Source organism: Periplaneta americana, chromosome 4 (genome assembly GCF_040183065.1).
Source record: "Periplaneta americana isolate PAMFEO1 chromosome 4, P.americana_PAMFEO1_priV1, whole genome shotgun sequence".
In the NCBI taxonomy this organism is placed as follows: Eukaryota; Metazoa; Arthropoda; class Insecta; order Blattodea; family Blattidae; genus Periplaneta; species Periplaneta americana.
In genome coordinates, this window is record NC_091120.1 from 168,781,048 (window position 1) to 168,800,469 (window position 19,422).

Here is a 19,422-nt window from a genome sequence, read left to right on the forward strand (position 1 = left end):
CTAACCACACGATACCTCCATTCTGGTTGGATGATCGTCCACCTCTGCTTCGACATGTGGGCGTGAGGCCAGCAGCCGGCTGGTCTAGTCCCTTCACGGGCTGTAGCGCCACGGATTATTATTATTATTTAGTTTAATTACATTATTATTTATATTAATTACATTATTACTATTATTACTACTATTATTATTATTATTATTATTATTATTATTATTATTATTATTATTATTATTATTTATCAAAAAGCCAATAGCGCATCTCAGTCGGCTGAGGATGGTTAAGAAGTGGTACCTCGTATTTACAAAAATTATCATTTAGTTTCCTAGGACTCGCGTTACGGAATGCGCGCTTGTTAGAGTCCTCATGGGGGAAGAAATTTTTTCATGAAATTTCGGCTAGTGTATGGGACCGGTGCCCACCCAGCATCGTGATGCACTTGGGGAGCTACGATACGTAGCGAAATCCGGTTGCGAATACCAACTATAACGGCTGGGGGGATCATCGTGCTAACCACACGATACCTCCATTCTGGTTGGATGATCGTCCACCTCTGCTTCGACATGTGGGCGTGAGGCCAGCAGCCGGCTGGTCTAGTCCCTTCACGGGCTGTAGCGCCACGGATTATTATTATTATTTAGTTTAATTACATTATTATTTATATTAATTACATTATTACTATTATTATTACTATTATTATTATTAGTATTATTATTACTATTATTATTATTATTAGTATTATTATTACTATTATTATTATTATTATTATTATTATTATTATTATTATTATTATGTTCACAAAATTGGACAGTTTACTAATATTTTGTCCTCGAGTAGAAGATCTTGCGAAGCAGAAACATAGGCTATATAAAATGTTTGTCCATTTTGAGAGAAATTAATTTTTAAAACAGTTTTCTAATTCACTTGCAAATTCTCATATACGAAGTATCACTTCTTAATCATCGATTAATCAGTAAAAAAAAAACAGTTACTATGATATTACGTAAAATTGCTGGATAATAAAATTTGATATTTTTTAAATCAATAAACATTGGAGAAAACGATTTTTAATGGCTCAAAAAATGAAAAAAGAAATGACTTACAGGATAAAACTGCCAAAAAAATTAAAAAATATGCAACATAAAAATTGTCTAAATCCCTGTCTTTGAAAAATGTGAAAGATCAATATTTTTGAAATTAAGATCAGATCTGAGAAATACTCTCACGCCTCCATCCTCAAGAGTTTGTCTGCAGTAACTAGCACCTAATTTATATCCTTCCAGCGAGAGGGGCAATATTTCCTGTTGTTTCATATGGTGTTCGGTAATACATAGTACATCGGATTTAAATGTTCGGAATCTAAGGAGGCTAGGAGTTCATCAGTCTTATTTCTTATATAAATACTTCTTATATTCTGATGAAATACACTGAATGTCGTTTGCATTACGATATGTTGTTTGACCAGTGGCGGCTGATTGGCTGAGGCAAGTGAGGCCAGGCCTCACTTTGCTTTCTTAAACTAAAAATTTTAGTGGTTTTAGTCGTATATAACATATTATATTAGTTATTTCAATGAAGCGTATAGAGTTGTAGAAGTAGAAAACTTTGTGATGTATATAGACCTGTCTTGCAGTAAAATTTATTTCTGAGGCCAGGATCCCTCGTGCCGGGTCTGCTTCTGCATTTCGTATGTTTTCAAGGGTTTTAAGGTTGCACTCGGAAAGATGAAACTGAGGCACATTTCTTGTGGCCTCGTGGCTAGCAGGTATTCCCTCTCCCATCAGCCTTCATTTCTCCCATTCAGAACCCGGTCTTTTGTCAATGCCGGTCTCAAGTGTCGGTTGGGTGTCGTATGGTCCACTGTGATTATGTGTTTCGGGAAAATAGAAACCGAAAGAAATGCTAGAAATAATTACGACAATTGCAATAAATTCATTGTTAGAGTAACGTTATCGATAGGAAATAATATTGAAAAAAGGAAAGTTTTAAATTAAGACAGACCTATGCCATCACTGGCAATTTTTCAGAAAGATAATCTTAAAGCGCGAGGTTTCAATGCATCCTGGTGTGAGTAACATAAATGGGTCTTTGGTAATATGGTGCGAAATAAACTTTTCTGTTGGTCGTGCTTGTTGCAGTCAAAAAACAAACACAAAACAAAACAAAAAAAAAAAAAAAAGAGAGGCAACAGTGTGTCTACTGAAACTTCAGCAATCTGAAAAATATTTCCAGAGGAATTTCAACACATGCTTCTTCAGTTGAGCATAATATTCGTTGCTTTATAAAAATTAAATAGTTAAGGCTACTGAAATCAAGTCACAGCATAGCTATGTATTTGAAGATTGACATGTTATTTTTCATTAATGATGATGATGATGATGATGATAATAATAATAATAATAATAATAATAATAATAATAATAATAATAATAATAATAATGTCAATCATAATAAAGTATCATCAGTAATACCTATGGAAGATAGCCTGCTTAAACTACTTACTACAGGCCTCACCGAGGATTTCGGTCACCAGCCGCTACTGCGTTTGAGTAGTCGCTTTATTTATATAGAGCTAATTTCTGTTAGCAGCTATAGGAATGTTTTCTTTCTCTTCTCTCATGCGACGGTGCTACCACCAAGGGCATAAAAACACTTTCCTTAAATGTGAAATATAAAGATGGAAGCCATACATACAGATTAGTCACAGTGCCAATATTAGGTAATTGCAACACAAGTACATTTATAGAAAAGGTATAGTTATCCTCTTAAGAAACGCCCTGTACCAGAGACTGAAAGTGTGGTAGGTTTGGGGAATTGCGACTATAAGATATTGTCCAGCGAAGGAGAAACGGAAGCTGAGGGAGTTCTAGCGTATGAAAAATTCAGCTCTGCTCTGAGCATTAATGCGGGTTTGCGGTGCATTCTGGGTAACTGAATAAACATCGACACGCAAGGAAGTGGCCTGGGGGATTACAGTCAAAGATAGATCGGACGACTATATAGAGACTGTCTGCTCTGATTTTTAGCCCGCTTTCCATTCTACCAGCGAATAGTATGAAAGAATGCATTAAACTTACAAAGAAGTTAAGGTTCACAATCCGATTTCCAAAATTGAAGTTAGTCTATATCATTGTATAGATAGGATCAATGCTGGCTACACTTTGCGATGAACGCCTTGAGTATCGCAACCGTGTATAGAAATTTAAGGTATTCTTTCGGAATTATTTATTAGTTCTGTCTTCTAGGAAATGTAGCTCAAGACCTGTCTACCATGAACTCGTTACCAGTTTGAAAAAGCTATGATATATACCTCTAGTTACCTAGTTGTTGATCCATAATTATGAAATCCACATCATTTGTCTAAGAAAAGGAGGAGGGGAAGACTAAATGTTACGGTTGTGACAAAATTTTTCATTGACATTGCGCATTCATGCAGTTCATACAGTAACTCTGTTGACTCTCACTTTGAGAGAGGAACAGAGATTAAGGGTATTTGAGAATAAGGTTCTTAGGAAAATATTTGGGGCTAAGAGGGATAAAGTTACAGGAGAATGAAGAAAGTTACACAACACAGAATTGCACGGATTGTATTCTTCACCTGACATAATTAGGAACATCAAATACAGACGTTTGAGATGGGCAGGATATGTAGCACATATGAGCGAATTCATAAATGCATATAGAGTGTTAGTTGGGAGGCCGGAGGGAATAAGACCTTTGGGGAGGCTGAGACGTAGATGGGAGGGTAATATTAAAATGTATTTGAGGGAGGTGGGATATGATGATACAGATTGGATTAATCTTACTCAGGCTAGGGACCGATGGCGGGCTTATGTGAGGGCGGCAATGAACCTCCGGGTTCCTTAAAAGCCAGTAAGTAAGCAAGTATTCTCCTTCAGGAAAAGTAGCCTATTGTACGGCTGTATATCGTAGGCCTATCTCGGACTGCAATTTAAATTACTGAACACCCCTTTACCATTTACTTAGGAAAAAAATGCTATTATAAACAATTCACAGAGTTCATACACCACATCTATGCAAGACTGTAACTATTAAATGTATGTAAATTATTGATGATATAAAATCCTATTACACTATCTAAAACAAGTTGCCTCTCTTTGGGACATAATAATAGTAATAACAATAATAACTATGTTTGTATTATGGATTTTACTATTGTTCAGTGTTTTATGACAGCTATCTAGTTTGTAACAGTAAGTAATTTTGTTTTTATCTCTCTACTATAGCAAACCATGCACCGAAAATAATTGTAACTAAGTTATTTCTTCTGTTATCTTTTTTGCTGCTGTTTATTCCTTGAATGTTTCTAATTAATGTATTTAAACATAATCAAAAGCAAATGAATGTCATATCAGTATTCTTTCCTACTGCTTATTGTTACTACCTATATAGGCGTATTAGGCCTTTATTATTGTTTAAAATTATGTACAAATTTGCAAATTTATGTGATATTCTTGCAATATCTCTACACCTTCATTAATAATATTTCTAATTTATGTATTTAATTTTTTTAACTGAACGTAATTTTTGTATAATTTATTTAGTATTGTTTACTGTCTATTAATTAATGTATTTATATTGTAACTATGACTCATTCCTACTACTACTACTTCTTGAAAATTGTATATTATCTCTACATAATGTATTTCACATGTAATAAACTATAACCCTAATATACCAAAGAGTAAAATAGGGCTTCAATATTTGGATGACAATAATAATATTTCTATTTATAACTTTATTAAATTTTTGGTGATTAGCTTGATACAATAATAAAGGTAGTGAAATATTAAAAGACACAATTTTTGTCAACAATTAGTGGTAGGAGAGAAGTGGGTACAGTAAGACAGGGAGAACAGTGAGACATTTTTTATTAGATGGTAAATTTTGATGTTGAGATGCTGGTCACAGTGGAGTTGTATGTTGCATGAGTAAAGTAACAGTATTTTCATACTCGATTTGATTCTAGTTATAAAGGTGAGTGATGAAAAAATAATTCGTAATTTTTCACTCTAGAAGTAAAATTTTGGCTTGTGCTTAATGAAGGTTATATTGGATATACAAATGAGATATAAATATGAATGTTTTGTTACCTAATACTATGGTGTTTGAGATTATGTTTGGCAAAGTTTCGTCTTTCTTGTTTTAATTTTGAAGTGATGCCGTCATTTTTAAGTGAACTATGCGTAAAGGGAACAGTGAGACATGCCATTGAAGGGTACACTGAGATGTTTCACTGTCCCCATGTACCAATGATTTGCAAAACCAAACTAATTATATTACATTTACCAGTAACTAACATTAAAAATTAAATATTAGTAACCAATTTAGGAACTGTAGCTTAAAATAATGGATACATTACATTTTAATGGTTTCATAAATAAAAAAAATTATTCACAAAATTTAAGAAAATATTAAAAAATAATAAAGAATTACATTAAATTCTTATAATTATAAGCTTTGTTGTCACCAAAAATTCATTTCATTTTTTCGCAAAACTTTGAAATGTCATAGAAAATTCACTTTTCCAAATGTTCCAGATGTTTCAATGGTTTCGAAGTCAGATATCAAATGATTATAAATAAGCCTACAGAACATGTCAAGATAAAGAGACAGCAAGTTTTTGTTTTCTTTTGAAATAAATGAAAAACATTTCAATGTCCGTTACTAAACACTGTGGTGTCTCACTGTACCCTCCTGAATGAGAACAGTGAGACATTTCCATTTTTTTGACAAACACCTATTGTATATTATGTCCTTTATCTATTAACATTTTTGTTTATGTATTATTATACTCCATGTTTTAATATATATTTCTATTGCACTTGATTTTAAAAATACTTCAATTATCACTTGCATACATATGTCTTAGTATTTTGTGTCTCACTGTACCCACTACTCCCCTACTCCGTGTCCAATTGATGTTGTAGCTGAAAGAGGTCGCCATTGAGAAGCGTGCAATACAAACTTTTGTAATTGACTGTATGTACTGCAATGACAAAATAAATGTTTTGGTAATATATGCGAACCCGTTGAGTGTTGTCCGGAAGGTGCATCTGGTAATAAAGTCATATTACCAGAATTAGCAACGTAGATCTAGCCTATGCAAAACATATAAGTTTGAAGTGCATTATCTCTGTGACATTTTACCTACCAAGTCTTTCAAATTCTATGTATTTAATTATGTCACACTTAGGTGGAATGTATGAACTTGGTTCTTGTATTACAGTCGATATGCTTTTGTTTGGAGTGTTTTGTACAGTGGTAAGCATTGATTATCGAACCTGTCTAAGAGTCCGTGTTGTTTTGTCATTTTCGACGGAACAATCCATCTTAGTACAGACCCAGAAACAAAATTTGGGCCATCTAATTTTACTATGTTCAGATAAACTCACAGCGGATGTGCAGTAAAAAAAGAGCGCCTAAATGTAGGCAATTAGTGGACAGTTTTGCGAAGCTTGTTGCATACATTGAGGACTGCTACCAAGACTCGGCCCAATTTTTAATTCCGTATCTGTAGAAAGATTGTGTTCGTCGTATTCCACGCTGGATTTGGATCGTTTGTTAGTCGGTTCTGTGCTGGGTCTTACGGCCCTACTACGTCGGTTGGTTGGAATAGACGTTTTCGTAAGTCCAGTTCTGTACGTATAGTGTCGCTTATTCTTCGAGGGGACCAAACCCTAGAGGTACTTGTGCCATTGTCTGAACTGGAGTCTGATACATCGGTGTCGCTGTCCTTTTGTAACGTTGGTTGATATGTGGAATGGAGGCATTTGGATTTACCACCAAATGTTACAGTTTTTACAAGGTAATATAAATACATTTTATTTCTATAACATAATTCATTTTCAGACATTCATTTCGATACTAAATGGTTAGATGTAATGATTAAGGTTCGAATATAGTAGCTGCATCAGAATAGGCATCCTTGGTCTGTACGTTTTATTTACAAACATTAACTAGTTGTCGTATGTACCCCAGCCGACAGTACTGTTCACCAACCAGGAGATCAACCGTGAAAGGAATGTGCTTCCTATTGCCTCATCTATTGGAGCGAAGTAGATAAATAATATTACCGTTATAATGCCAGTTTAAAAACCATGCGCTCTCCTGCATATGTTATTTCCTGTATGAAGAGATTAAAAGACCAGGAGATTAACTGTGATCTAATTATGTAACTAGGGTAGTATCAATATGTCTGTATCAATGTTATGGTTTGTGCTGTGAGAGCTAGCCAATAGAGATAAGAGTACCCATGTATGTGACCTTATGCCATCTTATGACATCAACATTCATTCACAGCATTACCCCCCTTCGTCTCATCCGGCAGAGACTTTCTCGTGGTTGGAGCACAGTAGTGACGACGTATATTCAGTTCCTATCGGCTGTTTGTCCAGGAGTGGAAGGTGGTAGTGTTTACTTAGTCTCAACCAAGTCAAGGCCCTATCCTATACAGCTATACAGCCTATCCTGATAAAGTTACTTTATCCGAAACTTAGTAATGATAAAGGGAGTTCTTTTAATTTTTTAGGGTTCTTTCCATTTTAGGTTTACATGTGTTGTACCTTCAAACAACAATTTACACTTTTCAGCGAAAGATCCGCATGCAATACATGGTTCCTCCCAAACAGCAGCTTAGTGTTTTTGTAATTTCTAGAAACCGAATATACCATTCATTATTTCTTCCCATATTGGAACAACTTCTAGAATACTTCTGGCAGTGACACTTTTACCTGCGTTTGAGAACCCTCCTAATACAAAAGTCTTGTTTTTTGGATTACTTTCCGTTAATCATTTTTAGAACATTTGCAAATGATGAAAGATCAATATTTTGTGCAAGAAGTATTGTAGTTACTCGTTGTTCTGATTTATCGCTGTTCGTTTGTAATGTTGGTTGGTATGTGGAATGGAGGCATTTGGATTTACCACCAAATGTTACAGTATTTATAATGTAGTATAAATGTTTCTAATTCTCTAAGCTATCTCGTTTTCAGACAACCATTTCCATACTGGATAGTTAGATGTAATGATAAAGGGAGCCCTTTCAATTTTTTTTTTTTTTGGTTCTTTCCATTTTTGGTTTACATGTGTTGTACCTTCCAGCAACAATTTGCATTTTTCATCGAAAGGTCCGGATGTAATACATGGTTCCTCCCAAAAAGCGGCATAGTGTTTTTGTAGCTTTTGAAAACCAAAATCCTCCATTCATTACATCTTCCCATGTTGGAACAACTCCTAGAATACTTCTGGCAGTGACACTTTTGCCTACACTTCAGGTTCCTTTTAGTACTTCTTTCTTGGGTTACTTTTCGTTAACCATTCTTTTACATGTTTTGTAAATGCTGAAAAATCAATATTTACTGCAAGAAGTATTGCAGTTCTTCGTTGTTCTCCTGCGTTACTACATAATGTCATGATAACCAAATTTAATGCACTACATCGTTCTTCTTGTTTTGTGAATTCAAATGTTTGTTGTACCATTTTTGTAGATTTTTAAATGTGGTTTAATTAATTAGGGTAACTGTGCTTCTATTTGTTGTATGTTTGTGATGTTGTGTTCTTTGATTATGTGATAAAAGATATGTGTAAATTGTTCCATAGTACAGTTACTATATTTGATTTCTCTAGCAATGTCGAATTTTGGCCTGTGAGGGTATATCCATATTACAGTTAGCCGCACTCTAGTACTTACAATAAATTTTGAATCTTTCCATAAGTATGTGAAGAAGTTGCCGATGTCTCGGCATTTTTTTTAGGCTTAGCAATGAATCAGTGTTTTCTTGATACAGTTTTAGTATTTTCTGTCGGTAGTTATTTTTCCTACTATTGGTTAAATGGAGTGCGTGTATATGAAGTTCGTTTAATGATGAGTTTTCAACAATCCATAGTGTTGGTTTTTGTATGTTACGGAAAAGAGAATGAAATATGTTTTCCCAATTTTCAATAAATTCTCTATCTGGTGCTTTCTTAAAGTAGAGAAATGATGTTAGTATTGTTTCTTTAGTTACCCAAGAAGAACTGTAGTGTGTTGTATTTGTTTGCCATGTTTCTAGTGTAACATTTTTTATTTGATATCTTACTGGGCTGCAGTTGCGATTTATAATTTTACAGAGAGCACACTGAAACATTATGTTGTATATTCAAGTATTCTGTCGATGTAATTTGAGTCAGCTTCTTCTGTGCTGGAATACAAAGTGCAGATATTAATAACCCATGCATTTTTTTTATTATAACTTGTGTTAACATATGCATTACTAAATAAAGTATACGTCTGTTACATATTATTTCAGTTGTTACATGTTATGGTTTATACAGGAGGGGTTTTCACTACTTTTGCGCTGCTGACGCACTCTCGGTGGGGAACGGACAATGTGATACAACCATACAAGTTTCCCCGTCGCTCCTGTCCACACTTCATCTGATCGCTCTGTACAAGATGTATGGTATATATTCAATTATTGCCATGGTTCTCTCTTGTGGAGCTTGCAATTTCAGTACAAGTGAACATGTTACCTGTTTTGTTGGTTGTAGTTGGTTTTGTTGGCTCTGGAGTTGGTTCAATATATATATATATATATATATATATATATATATATATATATATGTATATATACAGGGACATCATTTTATTTTTACTTCAATTTTTATTGTACCTGAGTTTTTGAATGTACTTCACTCCCACCCCTTCTACTAAGGAAGTTCCAACTCCACAAAGAACCAAGACCGCAGATAGTAAGCAGTACTGAGTTACTGAGTATAGTACGTTCCAGAAATATGTTCGCGTTTTCCAGTGACGAAAGAGCTTTCAATATTGAATCATATTTTCGCACAGGTGCTGTCCGTTTGCCTACGTCGCATCCCGATTTCCCCCACCTGCTTCTGCTCGCCCCTCTGTAATAGCTGGGCTGTCTTAGCTCTTTTCTGAAAACATTAATTTCTCTTAGGAATTGGACGTTTACGTAATATTATACAGCTGTTTAATTTAATCATATTTTCGCACAGGTGCTGTCCGTTTGCCTACGTCGCATCCCGATTTCCCCCACCTGCTTCTGCTCGCCCCTCTGTAATAGCTGGGTTGTCTTAGCTCTTTTCTGAAAACATTAATTTCTCTTAGGAATTGGACGTTTACGTAATATTATACAGCTGTTTAATTTAACTTAAATAAAAGGGCCTCGTTAAGTAATTAACTGTCACGTGATTTCCTCCCTTTCTACAATCCTGCGGCATAACCACTTGGACGGACAGTAGATAGCATGTCTGAGTAATTTTATATTTTCGGGTCGAGCAGAAGTGAAGATTGAATTTACAGTACGTAGAGTAGGTACAGAATTATTTCAACACGAGTTACTAGTACGAAGGACGAAACTGGCAATTGGAATTAGATGCAATAGTCTATAATGCGATAATATGCACAAAAGAACTGAAGCCTGTATCGAAATGAACGGCCACCATTTTCAAAATTGTGTTTAAATATTCATATTATGATTATTTTTCAATTTAACTTCTTTCTCTATATTGTACGCTAATGTGCTGTAGACAGTATAATATACACTGCATAAAGGCTGATTCACAATAAACCGGGAATGAAAACGACAACGAGAACGGAAATATTGTTAAAATAAATGTATTTAAATGTGAGCATTCACAATTAACTATTGTGAACGCTCACATTTAAATACACGTATTTTAACATTATTTCCGTTCTCGTTCTCGTTGTCGTTTCAGTTCCCGGTTTATTGTGAACCGGCCTTAATGAATACGTTCGCATGGATAACTCACTTCGTGAGTAAAAACACTTATTCTTAATACAGTACCGTATTTTGATTAAAGAAAAACCTAATGAAAATTATCAAACTCAAAATCGCGATATTTCCTAGTTTACGTAAATGGATGAACTACTTTTTTTCCTTCCTATACCTAGTAGAGTGATTTGTGTTTTACGCCAGTATCATCGAACTCCAGTCTTGGAGGGGGGAGCAAGCGGTGTTTCCGGTTCTCTAAAGGTATAGACAGGTTAATATTAAAAATGTTAATAAAAATAAAATGATGTCCCTGTATATATATATATATATATATATATATATATATATATATATATATATATATATATATTTGCTGGAGGTTCACCAGTTGTTGATGGTTTACTTGGATATCCCTTAATCAAGCTTACATTATTACGCCTGGTAATGAGGTCCTCGACACAATTCGGCTGAAGGCTCCTAGAATTGTTTTGTGCAGTTTGATTCATATGTCTTATACTCGATAAGTGAAGTTGATCAGAAGAAGTATCTGTAATGAAAAAATAGATATTGGTTCTTGTACTTCATCTACTGTTTCATCAAAATCAAAATCTTCTAATGCTTCATTTATTGTTGTAATTTTTGTTGTGTTGTTACGTCCACGTTCTATTCTTTCATTAAACAGTGTTTGGCTAGCATGATACATTTCTAATGCTTGATTTTCTATGGAATAGTTAATATTGCATACTGATTATCAGGGAAAGGATTTATATGTAAATACATATTTACTTATAAAGCTAATATAATTTATATTTTGCATTATCTTTATGTTTCACAATGTGTAGGGTTGAAAAATCCTACTTTTATTTTCCATATTTTTCCATATTTTAGAGTTTAGTACATATTTTCGTTAATTTCCATATATTTTCCATATTTCATATAAAACAGTCCATATTATATTAGGTTTAACAATAAAACAAAACAAAATTCCATTAACTTTTAAAAATACATTTCAACAATAGAGATTTAAACACATGTTCAGTAATCCCTTTAACATCAGAGTTATTTGAAAATTAGCAGTCCTATCAACAATGGGAAAGTAAGTTACAAAACTGTATTAATTTAATTTAAAATTTTTAACAGACTTCAGTTGTGCAGCTCAACAGTTAAATGCCAGTCAGAGTACACATAGGTTCAGTTTTGTAAATCATACTATAAAGACGGTAAATATGCCAAAAGTACGTCATTCAGTCAATTTAAAATCAAAACTAACAAGTTACATTTCAGAATTTAAAGAAGATGGTTTATCAACTGACAATAAAATATTATTTTGTAATTTGTGTCAGTGTGCAGTATCATCTACACAAAAGTTCCTGGTGCAACAACACATTACAACTAGTAAACATCAGGCCAACAAACAACTAAATTCCAAGCAGAGACAATTGTTTTTAACACAACCAACAACATCGAATGTAAGATCTGAGTTTAACATCGACCTGTGCCGTTCTCTCATCTCTGCTGATATTCCTCTCTACAAACTAAAGAATAAGGTCTTCAGGGAATTCCTTGAAAAATATACTCAACATACAATCCCGGATGAGTCAACACTTAGGAAGACGTATGCTCCATCCATCTACGATGAGACAATACAGAAGATAAGAGATGAAATTAAAGATAGTTCAATTTGGGTTTCCATTGATGAGACTCCCGACAAAGAAGGTAGACTTGTTGGTAATGTAGTTATCGGTTTGTTAAGTGAACAATATTCTGAACGAATTCTTTTACATTGTGATGTTCTAGAAAAGTGCAATAACAAAACTATAGTTAAACTGTTCAACGAAGCTATGGGTATCCTGTGGCCAAAGGGTATTATGTACGATAATGTGTTATTCTTTATTAGCGATGCTGCCCCTTATATGGTCAAAGCTGGACAAGCATTATCTGTTGTATATCCTAAATTGACTCATTTTACTTGTGTGGCGCATGCATTTCATCGTGTGGCAGAAGTGGTCAGAGACAATTTCCCTAAAGTAGATTTGTTGATTTCATCAGTGAAAAAAGTATTTCTCAAAGCTCCCAGTAGAGTTAACGTGTTGAAAGAAATGTACCCTGAAATTCCATTGCCACCAAAGCCAATTTTAACTAGATGGGGTACATGGCTAGAAGCAGTTGAATATTATGCCGAACATATAGACTCTATTAACAATGTTCTCCTTGCATTGGACTCTGAAGATGCAGTCTCAATTGATACTGCGAAAACAGTTACCTGTGACATAAGTGTGAAGAATGACTTAGCTCACATTCAGCATACATTTTCATGCATCATAAAAACGCTCAAAAGTCTCCAAAATAGGCACCTTTCACTATCTGAAAGTTTTGAAATTATAAATAGTACTGTGGAACAACTGAATCGTGGTAGAGGTAAAGTTGCAGATGCAGTAAGAGCTAAGGTGGACACTGTACTTTCAAAAAACCCTGGATATGAAGAACTACAAAAGGTTGTTGCTGTGATGAGTGGTGAATCAACAGTGAAGATTAACTTGGACTTATCCCCAGCAGACATTGTGAAATTGAATTATGTACCAGTTACTTCTTGTGACGTCGAACGCTCTTTTAGTCAGTATAAATCTATCCTCAGAGACAATAGAAGAAGATTCACTTTTCAGCACTTGAAAGAAATGTTTGTAACCTATTGTTATGGTAACAGACAATAAAAATTGTGTTTTGTTGAAACTACATTGGAAGATAAGGTACGTCCATTATATTTTTTGTTTAGTTTGATTAAAATGTACCAATATTTAACATACATAGTCATTTTTTTATAATTTTAAGTCCATATTTAATTCCATATTTTGGTAAAAATCCATATTTAATTCCATATTTTGGTAAAAATAACTACATATATATTTACATATTTCATATATTTTTAGTCCATATAAATCCGTTCCCTGCTGATTATAATTAAGGTCGTTTGGAAAGTAATATCTAGGCCATAATAATTATAAAGCTCGATTTATTCTATTACAATGAATAACATTATTTATTTACAGTATGTTATATAATGTCTATGTGTTTCTGTGGTGGTGTTCATTTACCATGCAAATCTAAGAGGTACTAGTACAGCTTACAGCAGTAAAATGTTTGGAAATATTCAACATTTTTTCCCTCCATTACTGTATCTTGTTACAATAATGAAAATTGATATATGTAAAACACTGTCCTTCTGCTATATAGAAAAATATTTTTACGATTTAAAAAAAATTATTTAGATTTTTTTTAATTCAATACGGCGGCAGTTCACTGTGCAGTGATGAAGCGTTTCCCTCATAACTCATTAAACTTGTTAACTTTTTCATGTTCTCTCTCTCTATTTTAATGCTGAAACTCATATTTTCAATATCATGCTCTTTCAACTACATTCCTTAATAAATATATATTTTTTTTTATTTTGTGTTAGAAGAAAATACTGAAATTTGACCATTTTTAAAATGAATTTATTTTTATCAGATAATCTATCAAAGGTAGAGAAGTGATTTTGCATCATATTGTAGATATGACATGCATAAATACACACAAAAAATTTCATGGCAGAATATTGGATACTTTTTGAGTTATAAGGGAAACGCTTCATCACTGCACAGTGAATTTTAAATTTTGGAAAAATATATATATAAATAATTTTTCTTAAATCGTAAAAATATGTTTATCATATAGCAGAAGGACAATGTTTTACATGTACTAATTTTCATAATTGTACAAGATACAGTAATGGAGGGAAAAAATGTTGAATATTTCCAAAATTTTACTTCTTTAAGTTGTACCTAACACCTTAAGTGTCTAATCCATTTTTTAATTCTACGTAATGTATCCTCTTCTTGTCTAGAGCCCTATTCCATAAAGCTATGGTGTTGTACATTACAAACAAATTTTCTAGTAAGTAGTACAAATACTAGAGTTTCTGTTCCACACAAGAGTTTTCTACAATTGAGGACCGTGTTTGCAAAACTTGCTAACTGTAAAAACTAAATTTTATAGGAGACACAAAAAACTGAAATAACTGCAAGATTTACTATAACTCTCACATAGGAGAAAGCAAGTTTTGAAAAAACGATCACACTTTAACACACTACTGTGAAGGAAATAATAAGATTTTCCTAAGAAGCTTTTAACATCACGTAGAGGCCTGTCTTATGTTAACTAATCCACCAAAATCTCAATTTTGAAAATTTTGCAGTTAGCAAGTTTTGCAAAAACGGTCCTCAATTCTACTTTACCACTCCATACTTACAAATTAGCAATGAAGTTTCATGATTGTGTTCCACAAAAGAGTTTTCTACATTTCTACTTTACCACTTCATACTTACAAATTACCAATGAAATTTCATGAATGTGTTCCACAAAAGTACTAGTACTTGTAACTTACTTGTGAATTGTCAACTATTTTCTACCAATGAGCAAGACTAATACATACATGTACTAATGTTATTTAAATATATTTATTTCATAATATCTATATATATATATAATTTGAACTGGTAATAGAAATTACGGGAAAACGGCTGAACGGATTTTAATAAATGGCCCCTCATTTTGAAGCTTGGAACCCAAAGTTTTTCGGAAAAGTAGTAGTTTTCAGTGAAATGTCAATTTTCCTACATAATTTTCCTATTTTCCAAAATCCATCTGTTGTCAGTTTTGAGAACTAATTTTATTCAATCACGGCCGACTTGATTGAATTTCAGAACAAAACACACACTACAATAAACAATAGGCTATTACACGAAGGCCATGACCTGCAGGATTGACGACATATTTAGAGCTCAATTCAATTTGTTATTAAAAACTGATTCTGCAGTGTATAATTTTCTGAGTACAGCTGTGTATTGGATATTCAAATCTACGAAACTTGAGGTGGTTTGATGAGATAATTACCATTAGAAATTAAATATTATTATAGTTAATACCATGATGCGTCTATTTTTCATTAATTGTACATAATATTGATGCTATAGTGATGATATGAAAGTGAAAAGTTTTGAGATTATGTAAGTAAATGTAGAGAATATCTTAATTTAGATCTTCATTTCTATAATTTACTGAGTGACTGCTATATGTAACTACAAAACTTAAGATAATAATATTGTTATTAAAAATCAATAATTTTTATACTTATTAACCAAGTGGGGTTGCGTCTTTTTCATATACTTAATGACGGTGTAGTGTAGATATTGATATGTGTCATTGTCTTCAGTATTGGCTCGAGAGAGCGCAAAAATTACAGTTCGTAAGGAAAGATAAAAAGTTATTACTTACTGATAAAATAAGAGGCCTAGAAAATTTTGTAGTCTCCAGATCATTTCAGCAAGATCTCTTAGTAGGATAAAATGATTTTACGCTCTACATTTCAAGTTCTACATGCAGCAGCTATACGAAAATGCTATTGTTCGAAAGCTTAGCAAACCTGACATTTGTTTAACTTTTGCCTACAATCCACAATGACCTGAAATAGCTACTGCTATCGTCCTGACATTGATACTTGCGTTTTCGCGTTGAAACTCAAAAACTGAAGTTGAATAGGTTCAAGAAAAAGTATTTGGCCTAAAAAATCCATTCAGAGGGAGTATGTTTCATTATCATGGAAGTAAATAACTATCAAAAAGACAAGTATTCTTCATTGAAAATAAATGTGAAAAATTTTTATTTGAACGTCTAACGAACTTAGTTTGCAGCAGCATTTGCTGCACAAGCCACTAGTTAAGATATATTTTGATAAATACGTGGTCTAGATTACATTTTTTTACTTCTATTTCTTTCAAAAGGAACATTCTCATTTGCTTTGATATAATATGAATAATGTTTGCTGCGTTTGCAATTTTGTAACAATTAATTTTAACTGGTGAAAATCGACATTAGCGCTATTTGTTGGCCAATATGGGAAACTATCATGAAGCATTATGCGGAGAGCACGGAAAAACTGAAATTAATAACTCTGCAGGGTCACGAAATTCATAGAAATATTACAGTACTACGAATGTTTGCTGTATAACCTACCTTAAAATATGACATTACGGTTAAGGGGACAAACATAACTTAATTCGATGAACGAAATACAAAGATAAACAGCTGTTTCATGTTATGACGTTGTGTGTTTATAGATATTACGTCACTTGTAGCGATTCACTGGTAAAGCATAACACACTTCAATTCTTTCGTGGAACAGAAAGATATAACTCCATACTTTACAACATCTTTCATCAGTAATTTGTAATGTACAACACAATACCTTTGTGGAATAGGCTCCTGAAGACATAATCAAATTGTTTGTTACCCACCAGGCAAACTGTAATGCTGAGTAAGAGGGGAATCCCAAATAATTCTATACACAGTTGTTCGATGAACTGGAACCTTCGAGTTGTAGTGCTTTCGAGTTCTCCGTCGGTTTCCGCTGCAATAAATTCAATTGGACAACACCCCTGTGAGATGTATTATTAAGTTATCACAACTATTCACTTTTTTTAAAATTTGAATTCTTACATTTTTTACAATTACGGCATTTACACTTATACCAATTGCGCATAAATATCACTTGTGGCATTTTTGCTCAAATAAAAATTCAAGTTATACAGGGACATCACTTTATTTTTACCAACATTTTTAACATTAACCTGGCTATACTCGGAAACACTGTTATCCCCTTCCATTACAGGAGTTTGATGTTACTAGTGTAATATGTAAATAAATCATTTTACTAGCTATAGGAGGAGAGAAAAGTAATATATCCATTTATGTTGTAGGGAAATACGATATTACGATTTTCAGTTTGATCATCACTTTTATGGAATTTATCAAAATACAGTAGAGTAGTAACATTTTTTTTTTCAAAAACTCAACTTTTCAGGCGGCTATGTTCGTTATGTAATGTCTACTTTATTTAGCATATTAATTATTGATGTTAACATACAATATAGAGAGTGCATTTAAATTGAGGGGCTCATAAGTAAAGGACTGTAAGTTACTTTTGAGAAAATGGGGTTTAAATATTTAAGCTTTCGTAAAATCGCTGAAATTTTTATTTAAATTTTAATGTGTGATGAGATTAAAATATCCCTTTGCCACTAAAATTTTAGATACTTTAGCTTACACTGGATGCACTTAACTCATGTTATTACAAATGTTACTAGCATTCCTTTGCTTCTAGCCACCTCAATTCAAAATAAGCTAATCTGAATTTTTAAACAAGTTGCTGAAAATGGTTGCCGTTCATTACAATGCAGGCTTCAATTCTTTACGCATATTATTAAAAACATTTTGAAGCATATTCTCTGAAATTGAATTTATCGTTTCTTGAATATAATTTTTAGTACGATATTATTAATATAGGTTCTTTCTTCTATAGAAAACGCAACCATATTTCTAAAACACACTATACACTGCAGTGTTTACTTCACTGCTTGAAGACTTTGAATGCAACAGCGGCCGTAAGTTTGTGTGTCTGACGGGAGCAAGGACATTAGTGAAGGGGTCGGAGTGAAGTACATTCAGAAATGCAGGTACAATAAAAATGTAAGTAAAAATAAAATGATGTCCCTGTACTTGTTTTTGCATTTTATCATCACTATGTTACGTATTATCACTATGTTAGATATGTCACTTTTGCACTGACCACTTGAACAATACATAATGTAGATCGTACCTTTCTTTATTTGTTGATCCACCGGTGCAGGCTTCTTTGCCTGTTGCTTGGTTCTTCTCCTTTCTTCTTCTTCCGGCTGCTACTGATTACTGGTTAAACCATGTCATTGCTACATTTTATATAGTATCCAGACTAATATTACACTTCGACCTTTGACGTCGGCGCCGAGATGGCACGCGTGACCACGCTGTTATTCTCCAACGGAGCACAATCACTGTTGCTGTATTGTACCCAACTTTTAATTCTGTAATCATAGCTAGTAATTCTTTAAAAATGTACTTGACTCTGAGGGCCGTATTCATAAACGAGACTTTGGATGAAGACTTCCCAAAGTCGAATTTCGTAGTAAAGTTTAACTTTGTTGAAAGTCCTATTCATAGACAATACTTCTGAGACTTTGACTTTGGTAAGTCGAGATTTGACGATCTTGTTCTAATGTTGGCAATCGCAATCACTGCTTTCTAAACGAATCAAATTAACAGATAGTTGAAATAGAGTAGGCATTGCCACAATCAAAGCCATCTTCTGAGACACAAACCAATGTAACAATTGACTATCGGTACATGTTAAGCGATTGTTAGCCGTTCTTGCAGCTTTACATAAGAATAATTATTCGTGGTCTTAGTCTGGAACTCAAGTAAGTAAAAGAATTGATATTTTTAGATCTTTACACCAATAGATAATAATTCGTTCTTCTACTTGGTCACAAAAAATCTTAACTCAATTTCGAAGTCTTGTATTCGTGTATAATACAATAAAATTCGCAACTACAAAACATGATGGTATAGTTCATCTGAAATAGTATTGCCTGCTAAGAATTTAGTTGTGAATAAAACATCGATTGTAGTTAGGTTTGGTTCACATTAAGCCCTTGAATTATTTCATTATAAAATAATTTTATTCTGAAAATAAGGAAGATAAGAAGATGCCACTAATGACAGACTACTTAAAAATTAACTGAAATCAATATT

At 33.2% G+C, this 19,422-nt stretch overlaps 1 protein-coding gene and 1 long non-coding RNA gene across 8 annotated transcripts in view; both read right to left on the reverse strand.

The window, feature by feature from the left end:
- Positions 1-19,422, reverse strand: part of kmr (kramer) — a 1,522,801-nt gene that overhangs the window by 1,395,930 nt on the left and 107,449 nt on the right. The gene's annotated exons all lie outside the window — the stretch shown is intronic.
- Positions 5,079-18,538, reverse strand: LOC138698402 (uncharacterized). The gene is made up of 4 exons (XR_011331865.1): positions 18,452-18,538; positions 17,091-17,203; positions 11,190-11,308; positions 5,079-9,201 (listed from the first exon to the last, which is right to left on the reverse strand). It is a non-coding gene; the product is annotated as an uncharacterized lncRNA (long non-coding RNA).